General features: G+C 36.3%; 1 pseudogene; it reads right to left on the reverse strand.

Annotated features, from left to right (window-relative positions):
* Positions 1–1,572, reverse strand: LOC112916956 (aldehyde dehydrogenase, mitochondrial-like; annotated as a pseudogene).
* Between the last annotated feature and the right edge of the window lie 14,304 nt (positions 1,573–15,876).

A 15,876-nucleotide genomic window follows, 5' to 3' on the forward strand; every position in this document is an offset into this window, starting at 1 on the left:
TCAGGAGTTCTGAGGCATTTTGACCATGATGGTTTTCACTTAAGTATATGCCTGCAGCCCATACTCTCCCAGCTTCTGGTAGTTCTGGATATCTTGTAGCCACTGAATGGTGACAGAGCCTCAGGACATCATAGCAGTTTACCCACACAGTGCTAGCCCAAAGGGCTTGGGACAGGTAATTGGCCTTATCCAAGTCTTTGGTGAAGATTGCTGCAGCCAAAAATTGCCAGCCCAAAATTGGAATTGTTGGCTCTCTCAATAACTTCCTGTATGGTCTTGAATTTCAGGATCTGTATCACTGGCCCTAAGATCTCCTTGGTAATAGTCATGCTGTCTTGTACATCTCTGAACATGGTGGGTTGGACAAAGTAGCCATGGTCAGCAGCCATCCCTCCACCACACAGCAGCTTTGCCCCTTCCTCCTTCCCCGATATGATATAACCAAGGATCTTCTTAAACTAAGTTTCTTCCATCTGAGGTCCCTGGCTTTGTCAAAGGGGTTGCCAGCTACACAAGACCTGGCTGAGGTGATGCTCTGCTCCACAAACTCAGTGTAAATATCTTCTTGCACAAAGGTCTGGGAGCCTGCACAGCCGTACGGGCCCTTGTTGAGGAACAGGGCAAAGTGGGGCTGCTCCATGGCCCAGTTCATGTTTACATCTGACATGATATTGGGGCTCCTTCCCCAACCCCATTCTCACACCAGTGTCACTCTCTTGAGGTTATTTACTGCTCCCTGGACTAAGTGGCCAACCTCAGTGGAGCCTGTGAAGGCCACTTTGTCCACATCCTCATGGGAGATGATGGTGGTCCCATCTATGGGATGAAGTTCAGGAATAATATTAACCATGGGAGGGGAAAGCCAGTCTCCTTAATGAGGTTGGCCACATAGAGGGCAGTGAGCAGAGTCTGCTCAACTTCTTTCAACTTCTTTCCAGTTTCCTAGGCTGGGTACAGTTTCCAGGCTTACACCAGGAATGGGAAGGTCACAGAATGATTTTCCTGCTTACTCTGATAGATTCATGGTGGTGTAGCTGAAAAAGTCCCTATCTGTAGGAATGGTTTTCCCATGGTAATTGTCAGCCTAACTAGGGTAATAATAGAGGCATTTGAGGACCATGTCCAGATCTACCAGGTAGAAGACATAGGGCTTGCTGTTATCCAGGGTCTCTAAGACTGCCAGGTAGGTCCGGTCCCACTCAATCAGATCATCCAGGCTGTTCTGCAGGCGGCTCGAGTTGGATGCATCCATGTGGTGCCAGGGTGAGCTCAGCTGGAAGGCAGCCTGGGCATCCTTTACTGCCTCGTCCACATCTTGTCTCCTTCAGCTACCTGACAGATGACTTTTCCTGTGGATGGATTGACGGTGGGGAATGTTTTCTTGCTGAAAGCATCGTGCCACTCATTGTTTATGAAGATCTTGCTGTAGAAAACTTTAGACTGCTGCTTGGGGGCTAGCATGGCTTGGGTGGTAGCAGCCGACAGGAGATGGCAGCTCAGGTAGCAGCAGCGAGCGCAACAGTTTGCAACATGCCCTGGTAAGAGCAGGCATGCAGGACCTCCAAGAACCATTTTTAATTCTCAGTTTTTTGTTAACTTGTACTAACAGTTCATGTTTCCATATACATGCAGCCTTATTTCTGGGCTCTTTATTCTCTTCCATTTGTCTTTTTTTTTTTTTTAAATCTAATTCTGTGGTACTGCTACACTGTCTTAACTATTATAGTTGTAAAGTTTTCATTGACCTGGAAAAAAAAAAACCTTTTTACTATAATTTTTCCTTACTTTCTAATTACAGTGCATTGACATTAGAGAACATAATCAGTATTGTATTGAATCTGTAATAGAATTTTTTAAAAGAGCGTATTTATTTATTATAGACAGAGAGAGAGAGAGAGAATGAGAGAGGCAGAAACACAGGCAGAGGGAGAAGCAGGCTCCATGCAGGGAGCCCGACGTGGGACTCGATCCTGGGGCTCCAGGATCACACCCCGGGCTGAAGGCAGGCACTAAACTGCTGAGCCACTGGGGCTGCCCAAATCTATAATAGAATATTAAAATGAGTCTTTTTCTACTGTTTTGGAGTAGTTGCTAAGTAGTTTGCAACATTCGGCCCAAGAACCACATTCAAGGCAAATACATGCAGGAGGTGAAGGGAGAGAATTTTTTCCCCTCCTTCACAAGTAAAATAAAGAGATATCCTCTTATGCCTGTTAAGGAGCTTTACAAAACCATTAGAGAGCTTGATTCCAGTCTGCTGAAGCTTGAATAGCAATGCTACTAGTAGAAAGAAGAGAATATTTATCACTAGATGCAGAAGTTCAGTGTAGAGGGAATAAGCAACCAGTCAAAGAGACACAACCTGCACCAGGGAGCCATAGCCAAATGTTTCCAGGTGGGAATCTTTGAGGAACCCCTTGGGACTACTCTCAAGAGAAACATTCAATTTTAAACATGCACTGAGGATCAACATATATGTGCATAATAGCAGGCAAATAAAAGTTTTCTCTTCTCTTCCTCTCCCACTTTTGCCCACAAATTCAACATGAGAGAATATAGAAAAAGAACTGATGAGAATGGATGAGGAACCAAACAAGGAAATAGTGCAACTAAGCATGCCTTTTTCCTCTTATGCTAAGCTTTCAGTGAGAAAGAGGAAAACATTTAACATAAGTGAACATGAGAATTTCTGTTATTCACTGTAATGTATATTCTTTTTAGTAGACACAAAACATTTCCTAAATACAAAAACAAGCCTCAATACATCTTAAAGAATCAATATGATAAATAATCTCTCCTCTGATTATATAATAAATTGGAAATTGATAAGAAAATTAATGCTTGGGCAGCCCCGGTGGCACAGTGGTTTAGCGTCGCCTGCAGCCTAGGGCGTGATCCTGGAGACTCAGGATCGAGTCCCACGTCGGGCTCTCTGCATGGAGCCTGCTTCTCCCTCTGCCTGTGTCTCTGCCTTATGAATAAATAAATAAATAAATAAATAAATAAATAAATAAATAAATCTCTTTAAAAAAAAGAAAATTAATGCTTTAAAATCTTGTATTTTTGGAAGCCATGACTTATTTCCAAGCACTTATATTAAATATTATGATATATATATATATATCATATATCACTTCTTCCAAAAATATACAACCTGGGGTGCCTGGGTCACTTGGTGGTTAGGTGTCTGCTTTCCACTTAGGTCATGATCCCAGGGTCCAGGGATCGAGTCCAGCCTCAGACTCCCTGCTCAGTTGGGAGTCTGCTTCTCCTTCTCCTTCTGCCTTTCCCCCCACCCATGTGCTCTCTCTCTCTCTCAAAATAAATAGATAAAAATCTTTAAAAAATACAGCCTGAATCTAATCATAAACAAACATTAGACCGAATAAAATTGACAGTCTACAAAATAAATGACCTGAATCTTCAAAATACCAATGTCATGAATGACAAAGAAATTGCTAAGGAATTATTCCAAATTGAAGAAGGTTAAAGAAACACAAAAGCTAAATATAATGAGTGATTCTGGATTAGATTGTGGGCTAGGAGCAGAAAAACTATGAAGGTCATGACTGAGGCAAAAACAAAAATGAGAGTACTATGAATAACTTCATATTAATAACCTTTAAAACCTAAATTTGTGAATTTCTGTAAAAGTATAAAATTTCAAAATTGAATTAAGAGTGAATAGAAACACTGAGCAAGAGGCATTAAAGAAACAAATTAAGTCAACAGCTTTTTCCCCACCTATCCCCAGTAACCCTAGATTTTACAGATGAGTTCTACCAATCTTCAGAAACAGTTAACACTGACAGAAGCTGCCCAAGAAAATGGCAAATGCTGTCCAGCCTAATTTATTAGGGAGAGATAATATTCAACTAATTCTTACTTATATGGTTGTATCAGTTACTTACATTCTGACTGGCTGTGCTCCATAATGATTAAACAGTGAACATTGTCATTTTAAATGAGAGTTTAAATATTACTCAGGAAAAGTATAATTAGAATTCCCAAATCAGATAAGACAACAAGTAATACAATTCCACATGCATCTGGATACAAAATTCCCAAATAAAATTTAGCTTTAAAAACTCCAATAGTCTGTTTTCTTTTTAACCATGCATTATAATCACTTAGTATTATCCAAGGAAAATTCTACATGAAAAAGTCATTCAATGAATGAGTGATGCCAATGGAACTTGTGAACTAAAGGTCACCTAAAATCTTCTCCATAAAAGCAGCAAGAGCGCTGGCAAGACTTGTCCAATCAACTTTTTCAGAACCTGAAAATTAACTAAAGGCTAAAATAATCTGGGGAGCATTTATTCAAGAAGAACAACTGAATCTTTGTAACAACCTTACCTTTGTAGCATTTGAACTTGGCCTGTTTCCATACCTTACTCCCCAGATCCATGGTAGTTTTAGAAACCAACAATTCTACAATCATGAGGAAAACAAGAGCTTAGTAGTCACTGAAGGGAGGAAAGGGTTGGAGTTTCTCCAAAGCCCCACATAAGTGTCATTATTTGAGTTGTCTGTAAGTTCCTGTGAAATCTTCACTCAAGTGGCTTGCTTTTATTTGACCTGACTCAAGTTTGCTTAATACAAGCAGCTTTTGTTTTTTTTTCTTAACAGGCTTGTCAAAGACATTAAGCAGCAACTGCTTAATATCGTAGCTGCCTGAGACAACAATAATGGCTGGGGCAAACAACAAGCTGATCAAATAACTTAAAAGAAAAAAAAAAAGACTTCAAAAAAACCCACAAATACCAAAAACCTAAAGGGGAATTCTGGAATTAAAAAGTATAGTATCTGCGATGAAAATTTTACCAGAGAGACTTAAAACCAGATTTAAGCTGGAAAAAGAAAGAATCTGTGAGCTTGAAGATAGTTCAAAGAGTAGATCCAAGGAACAGAGAGGAAAAAATGAATAGTGAATACAGACCCAAAGACCTTGGAGATACCATCAAATGTTCCAACACATACACATGACAGAAGGAGAGAGAGAAAGGGAAAAGAATATTTGAAAAAATAATGGCTGAAAACTCCCTGATGTGGGAAATATTAATTTACACATCCAAAAAACTCAACAACTTCAAGTAGGATAAGCTCAAATACATTCCCACCTAGACACATCACACCCAGGCAGTTGAAAACAGAGATATAGGAGGCACCTGGGTGGCTCAGTAGTTGAGTGTCTGCCTTTGGCTTGGCTAGTGATTCCAGAGTTCTGGGATAAGTCCCATGTCAAGCTCCCTGCAGGGAACCTGCTTCTCCCTCTGCCTATGTCTCCGCCTCTCTCTCCATGTCTCTCATGAATAAATGGATAAAATCTTAAAAAAAAAAAAAAAGGAGAAAACAGATGATAAAAGATTCATAGTATGAAATGACTATTGAGAAAAGTCACATTTTTGCTTTATGTTTTTACTAAATGATGTAAAACATTGAAAGTTCAAATATTCTACAAAATGTAGTATATTCAAATGTCAAAGTATTATGGGTTGTTCATAGGAAATATTCTGTGTCTTATTCAGTCTGGCTTTGGATACCCTGCAAATATTAAATCTACCCCATTTGACCTAGGTAATAAATAGAATCAGCTGGAGTAGAAATGTTGACTGCAAAATCTTTTCATTTCTCTGTGATGATTGTTCCCCAGACCAGTCTTAGTCACAGTGCCAACAATCAGTTATATATGTCTTTAGAATATTCAGGTCCTAGAGAGCAAACAAATCTCAATCTTCTAAGTAACCTTCCACCCATTACTGATTATGATACAATGAGCTTCAAAGGTCCGTTGGAAAGAGGATACTGGGGAAACAGCTCACATAATTTTATATTTGGTTCTACCCACTTTATACAGCTACTCTAAGAGTTATAAAAGTGATAAATTATAAAGATAAGAAACTCAGCCAAAAAAATTCTATAAGCCAAAAAAATCCCCAAACCCATAAGTCATGTATTAAGTAAAAAATTGAACAAAATTATTCTTTTGTAAAAAATATTTTATGTACTTGGCAGAGAGAGAAAGAACATAGGCAGACAGAGAGGCAGAGAGAAAGGGAGAAGCAGGCACCCACTAAGCAGGGGCCCAGGAGCCCAAGACTGTGACCTGGGCCAAAGGCAGACGCTCAACCAACTGAGCCACCCAGGTGCTCCTGAACAAAATGATCCTTAGTGTATTGCTTCTTAGAACAAACATCACAATCCCTTTATAGGTCTTCCATATCATACTTCCTTTTATTTTTCTGAACAAAAACCATGATTCTCCTTCTTTTCAAATATATACATTTACCTCCTTTCTTTTTTTTTTTTTTAAGATTTTATTTATTTGTGAGAGACACACACACAGAGAGAGGCAGAGACACAGGCAGAGGGAGAAGCAGGCTCCATGCAGGGAGCCCGATGTGGGACTCGATCCTGGGACTCCAGGATCACACCCTGGGCCAAAGGCAGGGGCTCAACTGCTGAGCCACCCAGTTGTCCCCATTTACCTCCTTTCAAATGTATTTTATTAGAACTTTTTTTTGAAGTAGACTCTTTTAATTTTGTTAACTTCAGATAAGTATTACCTTCCCCACCCCTGATGAGCATCAAAACACTTTATCTTCCCTGAGTTTCAAGAGACCCTTCACCCTTGATTACAAGGCAGATCTTGAAAGGAGTTTTGGGTATACTCAGATAAAATACAAAAAAATATTATCTTGCTTCTTTAAGAAGTGGGGGTTAGTAATTATTAACTGTCATGATTCTATGGATTGTTTAGATCAGCTGGGTGATTGTTCTGTTTCACTTGGCATTGTCTGAGATCTCTTGTTTGGGGCTGGAACACTAACCAAATCATTCTATGAGGCCAATATTACCCTGATTCCCAAATCATCACACAGATATAACAAGAAAATAAAACTACAGACCAATATGCTTTATGAATTTAGACACAAAAATTCATCATAAATTCTAGCAAACCAAATCCAGCAACATATGAAGTGTATTATACACCATGACCAAGTGGGATTCATTCCAGGAATACAAGGTTGGTTCAATATATGAAAATCAATCAATGCAATAGACCATTTAATCAAGAATAAAAAACACATGATCATCTCAATGGGTGAAGAAAAGGCATTTGACAAAGTCCAACACCCTTTATTATAGAAACATTAAACAAACTAGGAATAGAAAGAAACTTTCTGAACCAGAAAAAGGCATCTGGGAAAAATTCACCACTGTTATACTGAAGGGTGAAAGACTGAATGCTTTCCTCCCAAAATTAGGAACAAGACAAGGATGTCTGTTCTTGCCACTCTCATTCAACATTATACTGGAGACATAGCCAGAGCAATTAGGGGGAAAAGGAAAAGAAAAAAGACATCCACATTGACAAGAATTCTTACAATTCAATAACAAAAATATAACCTGATTAAAATGTTTGCAAGGAAATTGACCAGATATTTCTCAGAAGAAGATATACAAATGATTAATAACTATTAGGGGAAAGCGAGTCAAAACCACAATGAGATAGCATTTCCTACCTAATAGAATAACTATAATAAAAAAATACCCCCATAAAAAAAGTATAGGTGAAGATGTAGAAAACACTAACATATTGCTGATGGGAATGAAAAAGATGCAGCTGCTTTCAAAAATAGTTTGGCAATTCTTCAAAAAGTTCAGCATAGAATTACCTCATAATTCTGAAATTCCATTCCTAGATAAGTATCTAAGATAAATGAAAGTATGTTTGTATGTGTGTACTAATATTAAGACTTGTATCCAAATGTTCATAGCAACATTATTCATGATAACCAAAATGTAGAACCATCCCAACTATTCAAATGATGAATAAATAAAATGTGGTATATCTATATAATGGAATAGTATTGAGCTATAAAAATAATGAAGTATCGATACATGCTACAACATGGATGAACTTTGGAGACATTATGCTAAGTGGAAGAAGCCAGACATGAAAGAAAATATATCATATGATTCCATTTATATGCACTCACTGAATAGGCAAATGCATAGAAAGAGAAATCAGTGTGCTGGTTGACAGGGACTGGGGTCACAGAGCAATGAGGAATAACCATTTAATAGGTATAGGATTTTATTTGGGGGTGAGTAAAATGTTTTTGAACTAGATACCCTTATGGATATACTAAAAATCACTCAACTGTATACTTTAAAATGCTGAATAATGGTGTATGAATTATACCATGAAAAATTGACAATTTCCCACATAAAGAGAGAAAATAATGTGGTTACCTCAATAGAAACAAAAGAAATCTTTGAAAATTTCCAGATTTATTAGAAAAAAACAATCATAAACCAGAATGGAAGGAGATCTCCTTAGCTTGTTAAATTTTGTATCTACACACACACGCGCACACACAAATATAATAAATAGTATACCTAATGGAAATCTTAAGAGTTACTTCATTTTATTTTTTAAAAGACTATTTATTTGCTTTCTTATTTATTTGACTTAGAGAGAGAGAGAGCACAATCAGGCAGAGCAGCAGGCAGAGGGAAAACGAGAAGCAGGCTCCTGCTGAACAGAGCACCTGATGTACGGCTTGATCCCAGGACTCTGGGATCATGACCTGAGCTGAAGCAGATGCTTAACCAACTGAGCCACCCAGGTGCCCCAAGCTACTTCATTTTAAAGAACAAGATTCTCACCAACAATAATATCGTTTAACATTGTTTCAGACCTTCTGGTCAATAGTATAAAATATAATAACAATACTAGTGATGCTGGATGGCGAATTATAGATATTAGGCTTCTAAGGGAAGATGCAAAAATGTTGTTTAAAAATATTATCATATACCTAGACAAATCAGCTTAATTAGCAATAACTGTTTAGCAAGAGACAAAATTAATATACAAAAACCAATGTCATTCTCTCTAAATCAACTAGAAAATACAATTAAAAAGGCATCCTAACAATATAATAACAATTAAAGGTACCTGAGAATTGTCTTTAAGAAGAATACGTAAAACTCAATTTTTTAAAATGTTAAATTTTACCAATATGTGTAGATAATTATATGAATAAATGGAATATATTCTGTGCTGTGGATGAGTCCATTCAACATTATAAAGATACAGAACTTCCAGGGAATATGGCCAAGTGGAAGGGCTCTAACCTCATCTCATCCCACAGATAGAACTATGTAGCAACCACATCAGTGTAAATAACCCAGAAAATGAATTGAAGCCTGGCAGAATAGAATCTCCACAGCTAAATGTAGAGAAGAGGCCACAATTGGAGAGGGCTGAAAGGGAGGAAATGCTGGACAAAAGGGAGACATGCTGTGGGTTCAGAGGGGGGGGAAAGAAACAGGCCCAAGACACCCCAGGCAAAAGAAATCTGCATGAGAAAGACAAATCCTTACAACATCTGGCTTTGAAAACAGAGGGGCATAATTTCACAAGATCTTACAATCAATGGGGCTTAACACCTGACACTTTCAAAATCAGTAGTTCAGCTCTAGGAGAACCAAGAGAGCAAGAGGAAATTGAATCATCATCCTTAAAGAGACAGCAAAACAGCCCCAGGATGATGTGGTAGGAAGCAGCAGTTTGAAAAATGCCTGGGGCATATGAGAGGGAGATTTGTTTACTAATCTTAGACCATGTGCTGAAGGAGCAGGGATCATTGGGAGACTTCTCCACTAACAAGAGAGCTGGCAGGCACAAATTTCCCTCACTAGGCTCCTGTCTACACATATGGCTACCTGTGAGAACAAGTGCAATGCCCACATTCACTACCTAACTTTCTCAACCAAGTCCTGCTTTGCCCCCACCCACTTCTTGGGAAAAGAACCACCTTCCCAATCTTGCTTGCCTTAGTCCTATGTAGGTGGCCTCGGTCCCCAGAGATCAGCCAAAACCCCTTCTCACACAGTATCTCCCAGTCCAGGAGTTTTGTGAAGCCCCAGTTCAGGCAGCAGTGGTGACAGGTCCCATTTTATAAGCAGACAAGAGTACACCTAGTTAAAACATTATATTCAAGCCAGGGACCAAACAGTGCCCACAATAGGCAAAAAGAACCTTTATAAAAGATTGGCCTGAAGGATAAAGTGGCTAGAACAAAGCAGCAGAGCACATGCAGCACATATTGGAGACAGTTTCAGATGCACCAGGCTCTAGGGAGTAGGAGACACTACACAGCAGGGCAGGGCACTACAGAGCCTCTTCTTCATAAGGTCAAGAACAGGAGATGTAGCTAAATTTCCAAACACAGAGAAACAGGCCCAGAGAATTAGACAAAATAAGAAGACAGATAAATTTGTCCCAAATGAAAAAATAGGATAAGGCTAAGCCCAAAGTTCTAAGCAAAACAGATGTAAATAACATGTCCAATGGAGTACTTAAAGCAATGGTAGTTGGGATACTCACTAGACTTGAGAAAAGAGTGAGAGACATGAGTGAGACCCTTAACACAGAGATAAAGAATAACATAGCAGAGATAAAGGGCCCAATAAGTAAAATGAAAAACATGGTCAGTAGAATGAATGGCAGGCTGAAAGAAGCAGTAGAACAAATGAATGACCTAGAAGACAGAGTAGTGGAAAATAATCAAGCTAAACAAAAGATACAAAAAGGAATAGACTTATGGAACTCAGTGACTCCATCAAAATATAATATTCATATTATAGGAATCCCAGAAGGATATAGGACAGAAAATTTATTTAAAATAATAGCTGAAAAGTTCTCTAATTTGGAGAAAAATGGATATCCAGATGCAAGAGGCACAGAGAACACCAAACAAAATAAACAGAAGCAGATCCACAGCAAAATATATACTGTAATTAAATTAGAAAACTAGGGTGATGAAAAACAAATTTTAAAGCAGCAAGACCAAAGAAGATAGTAATATACAAGGGAACACCCATAAAATGAGCAGGAGAATTTTCAGCAGAAACTTTCCAAGCTAGAAAGAACGTCATGATAAGTTCAAAGTGCTGAATGAGAGAAATCTGCAGCCAAGAATAGTCTATCTAGCAAGGCTATCATTCAGGATGGAAGGAGAAATAAAGAGTTTCCTAGATAAGCAAAAACTAAAGGAGTTCAAGACCACTAAACTAGCCCTGCAAGAAATATTAAAGGGGACTCTTTGAGTGGCAAAAAAAAAAAGTGATAGTATGAAGACAGGAAATATAAAGGCAGTAAAAATAAGTCTGTAAAAATTCAATCAAGGAACCAAAAAATAAAAGAATGTAAAAAAGATAGTATATACCAAAAACATGGAGAAGAAAGGAGTAAAGAATGGGTTCAAACTTAAGTGACCATCAACTTAATTTAGGCTGCTATATGCAGAAGTGGTTATATATAAACTTAATGGTAACCATATATCAAAACCCACTAATACCTATGCAAAGAATAAAGGGAAAGAAATCCAAATATAGAAAGAAAATCAGCAAACCATGAGAGAGAGAAAGACAAGAAAGAATTAGAAAATATCTTCAGAAATAACCACAAAACAAATAACAAAATGACCACAAATACATATATATCAATAATTACTTTGAATGAAATGAATGAAAAACTCCAATCAAGACATATATGCTGCCTATAAGAGATTCATTTTAGACCTAAAGACAAGAGCAGTTTGAAAGTAAGGGGATAGGGAAACATCTATCATACCAATGGGATCTAAAAAAAAAAAAAAAAAAAAGCCAGAGTAGTAATACTTACATCAGTCAAAATAGATTTTAAAATAAAGACTAACAAAAGACAAAGAAGGACACTATGTATTCATAAAGGGGCAATCCAACAAGAAGGTATTACAACTGTAAATACTCATGAATTCAACATGGGAGCATCCAAATACATAAAGCAGTTAATGCCAAACATAAAGGAACTAATCTATAGTAATACAGTAATAGTAAAATACTTCAACACTCCACTTATATCAAAGGATAGATTACCTAAACAGAAAATGAACAAGGAAACAATAACTTTGAATGACACACTGGAATCCATGGATTTAACAGATATATTAAGAAAATTCCCATCCTAAAACAGAATATACATTCTTTTCAAGTATACATGGAGCATTCTCCAGATTAGATCACATATGAGGACACAAAACAAGCCTCAGCAAATTCAAAAACATCAAAGTCCTACCATGCATCTTTTCTGACCACATTGCTATGAAACTAGACATTAACCACAAGACAAAATCTGGAAACAATGTAGATACATGGAAGTTAAGTAAAATATTACTAAACCATAAATGATTCAACCAGAAAACACAAGAAAAAATAAACACCTTTGGAATGCAGCAAAAACAGTTCTAAAAAGGGGGGAAAAAATCTCAAGCAACCTAACCTTACTTTTAAAGGAGCTAGAAAAAAAAAAAAAACAATGAGCAAAATGAAAACCAGCAGAAGGAAGAAGATAATAAAAATTAGAGCAGATATAAATGACATAAAAATTAAAAAACAACAACAAAATCCCACAATAGAACAGATCAATGAAGTCAGCAGCTGGTTCTTTGAAGTCTATAAAATAAATAAACTTCTAGCCAGACTTACCAAGAAAAAGAGAAAGAACTCAAATCAATAAAAAATCACATAATTCTTACACAAGAAATAACAACCAACACCGCAGAAATACAATTATAAGAAGATCATGAATAACTACATGCCAACAAACTGGACATCTTAGAAGAAATAGATAAATTCCTAGAAACATAATACCTATCAAAACTCAAGCTGGAAGAAATAGAAAATTTGAACAGAAAATTGAACAGACTACCAGCAATGAAACTGAATCGGTTAAAATAACTCCCAACAAACAAAAGTCCAGGACCAGTTGGCTTCATTGGTGAATTCTACCAAACATCTAACTCAGAGTATACTATTCTTTTCTAAATATTCCAAAAAAAATATAAGAGGAATGAAACCTTTCAAATTCATTTTATGAGGCCAGCGTTACCCTGATACCAAAATCAGGTAGGCATCCCCCCATCCCCCTGGACCCATACACACACAAGAGAACTACAGGCAGACATCTCTGAAGAACAAAGATGCAAAGATCCTCAACAAAATATTAGCAAACTGAATCCAACAATACGTTTAAAAATATCAGTTACCACGATTGGGTGGGATTTATTCCTCCAATGCGAGGGTGGTTTAATATTTGCAAATCAATCAATGTGATACAACACATCAACAAGAAAAAGGATAAAAACCATATGATCATTTCAATAGATGCAGGAAAAGCATTTGACAAAATGCAACATCTATTCATGAAAAACCCTCAAGAAAGTATATTAAAGGCCATATGAAAAACCCACAGTGAACATTGTCCTCAGGAGTGAGAAACCTAAGAGTTTTCCCTGAAAGTCACAAGAGAAGGATATCCATTCTACTTTTACTCAACATAGTCCTGGAAATCCTAGCCACAGGAATCAGATAAGAAAAAGGGGGTGGGGGGGAAAGGCATCCAAATTGGTAAGGGAGAAATAAAACTTTCACTATTTTCAGATGATATGATACTATAGAAAACCCTAAAGACCCCACCAAAAAACTAGTAAAACTGATAAATTAATTCAGCAAGATTACAGGAAAGAAAATTAAGATATAGAAATCTATTGCATTTCTATACACTAACAATGAAGTAACATAAAGAGAAATTTTAAAAAACCAATCCCATTTATAATTTCACCAAAAAGAACAACGTACCTTGGAATAAACTTAACTTGTAAAATACAAGTCTTTTACTTGTATTCTGAAAACTATAAAACACTGATGAAAGAAACTGAAGATGATACAAACAACAAGTTATTCCATGCTTATGGAGGAATACTGTTAAAATGCCCATACTATCCAAAGCATTCTACAGATTTAATGTAATCTCTATCAAAATACTGATAGCACATTTTACAGAACTAAAACAGTTCATCCTAAAATATGTTTTTAACCACCAAAAAGACTCCAAATAGCAAAAAAAATATTTAAAAAGAAGAACAAAACTGGCATTATTACAATCTCAGATTTCAAGATATACTACAAAGCTATAGTAATCAAACTATATGGTAGTGGCATAAAAACAGACATGTTGATCAACAGAACAAAATAGAAAGCCCAGAAATAAATCCGCAATTATATGGTCAATTAATCTTCAACAGAGGCAATAATATGCAATGGGAAAAAGTCTTTCCAACAAATGATATTGAGAAAACTGGACAGCTACATTTAAAAGAAGGAAACTGGACCACTTTCTTTAACCATAGACAAAAATGAACTCAAAGTGGATCAAAGACCTAAATGTGAGACCTGAAATCACACAAATCCTAGGAAAAAGCACAGGCAGTAATTTCTATGACATTGGCCATTGCAGTATTTTTCTAGATATGTCTCCTGAAGCAAGGGAAACAAAAACAGCCTATTGGGACTATATCAAAATAAAACGTTTCTACAAAGTGAAGGAAACAATTGATAAAAATAAAAGACAATCTAAGGAATGGGAGAAGATATTTACAAATGGCATATCTGATAAAGGGATAATATACAAAATATATAAAGTGTTTATATAACTCAACACCAAAAAACCCAAATAATCCAATTAAAAATAGGCAGAAGACATGAACAGACATTTCTCTAAAGAAGAAATGCAGATGGTCAAGATGCACATGAAAAGATTCTCAATATCACTCATCATCAGGAAAATAAAATCAAAATCACAATGAGATATCATCTCACTCCAGTCAAAATGGCTAAAATCATATACACAAGAAACAACAAGTATGAGGATATGGAGAAAAAGGAATCCTCATTCACTGTTGGTAGGAATGCAAACTGATGGAGCCACTAAGGAAAACAGTCTGGAGGTTTCTGAATACATTAAAAATAGAATACCATATGATCCACTAATTCCACTGCTGGGTATTACCCCAAGAATAGGAAAACACTAATTGGAAAATATGTATGTACCCCTAGTTTAGTAGCATTACTGACAATAGCTGAATTATGAAATCAGCTGAAGATTGATTGATTGATTGATTTATCATCAAATCAATAGATGAATGGATAAAGAAGATAGAAGACACATATACATAATGGCATATTACTCAGCCATAAAAAAGAATGAAATCTTGCCATTTGTGACAATATGAATGGATCTAGAATACAATGCTAAGTGAAATAAGTCAGTGAAAGAAAGAGAAATACCATTTCACTCACATTGTAAGAAACAATACACTCAAACATGTTAAAAAAGAGATAAGCCAAAAGACAAACTCTTAACTATAGAGAACAAACTGATGGATACCATTGTGAAGGTGAAAGAGGGAAAATGGGTGAAATGGGTGAAGGGGATTCGGTAGCACACTGATGATAAGTTCAGAGTAATGTATAGAATTGTTGAAATACTCTATTGTATACTTGAAACTAATATAACTATGTTAACTAAAGTGGAATTTGAAAAGAAATTATAAAGATATCAGTTCTTCCCAGTTTAATCTATTACCTAAACTGAATAAAAAAATCAATCTAGAGTATAAAAAAAGCTATTCCACATTTACATGGACAAAACAGGAGTATGCAAATAACTAAATTGAAATATATTTTAAAAAGCAAAGATCAATACTTGCTCTTTGAAGTATTACAATAACTAGTAAATAAATAAATGGGCTGATAAATCAAAAGAGAAAGTTTGGAGACAGACCCATGAAAGTACAAAAACTTAATGTACGAGAAAGATGGTACCACATATTTATGCACTAAATGAAAAGAATAAGTTGTTTTAGACGGCTTTGGAAAAGGTTCACTGTGAAGAAAACTTAAAATTTAGCTTATTCATTAATTAGCAAAGATGAAATCATGTTTTATAAAACACACGTATGTAAAAGTAAAATAAAACTA

Source organism: Vulpes vulpes, chromosome 13 (genome assembly GCF_048418805.1).
Source record: "Vulpes vulpes isolate BD-2025 chromosome 13, VulVul3, whole genome shotgun sequence".
NCBI lineage: Eukaryota > Metazoa > Chordata > Mammalia > Carnivora > Canidae > Vulpes > Vulpes vulpes.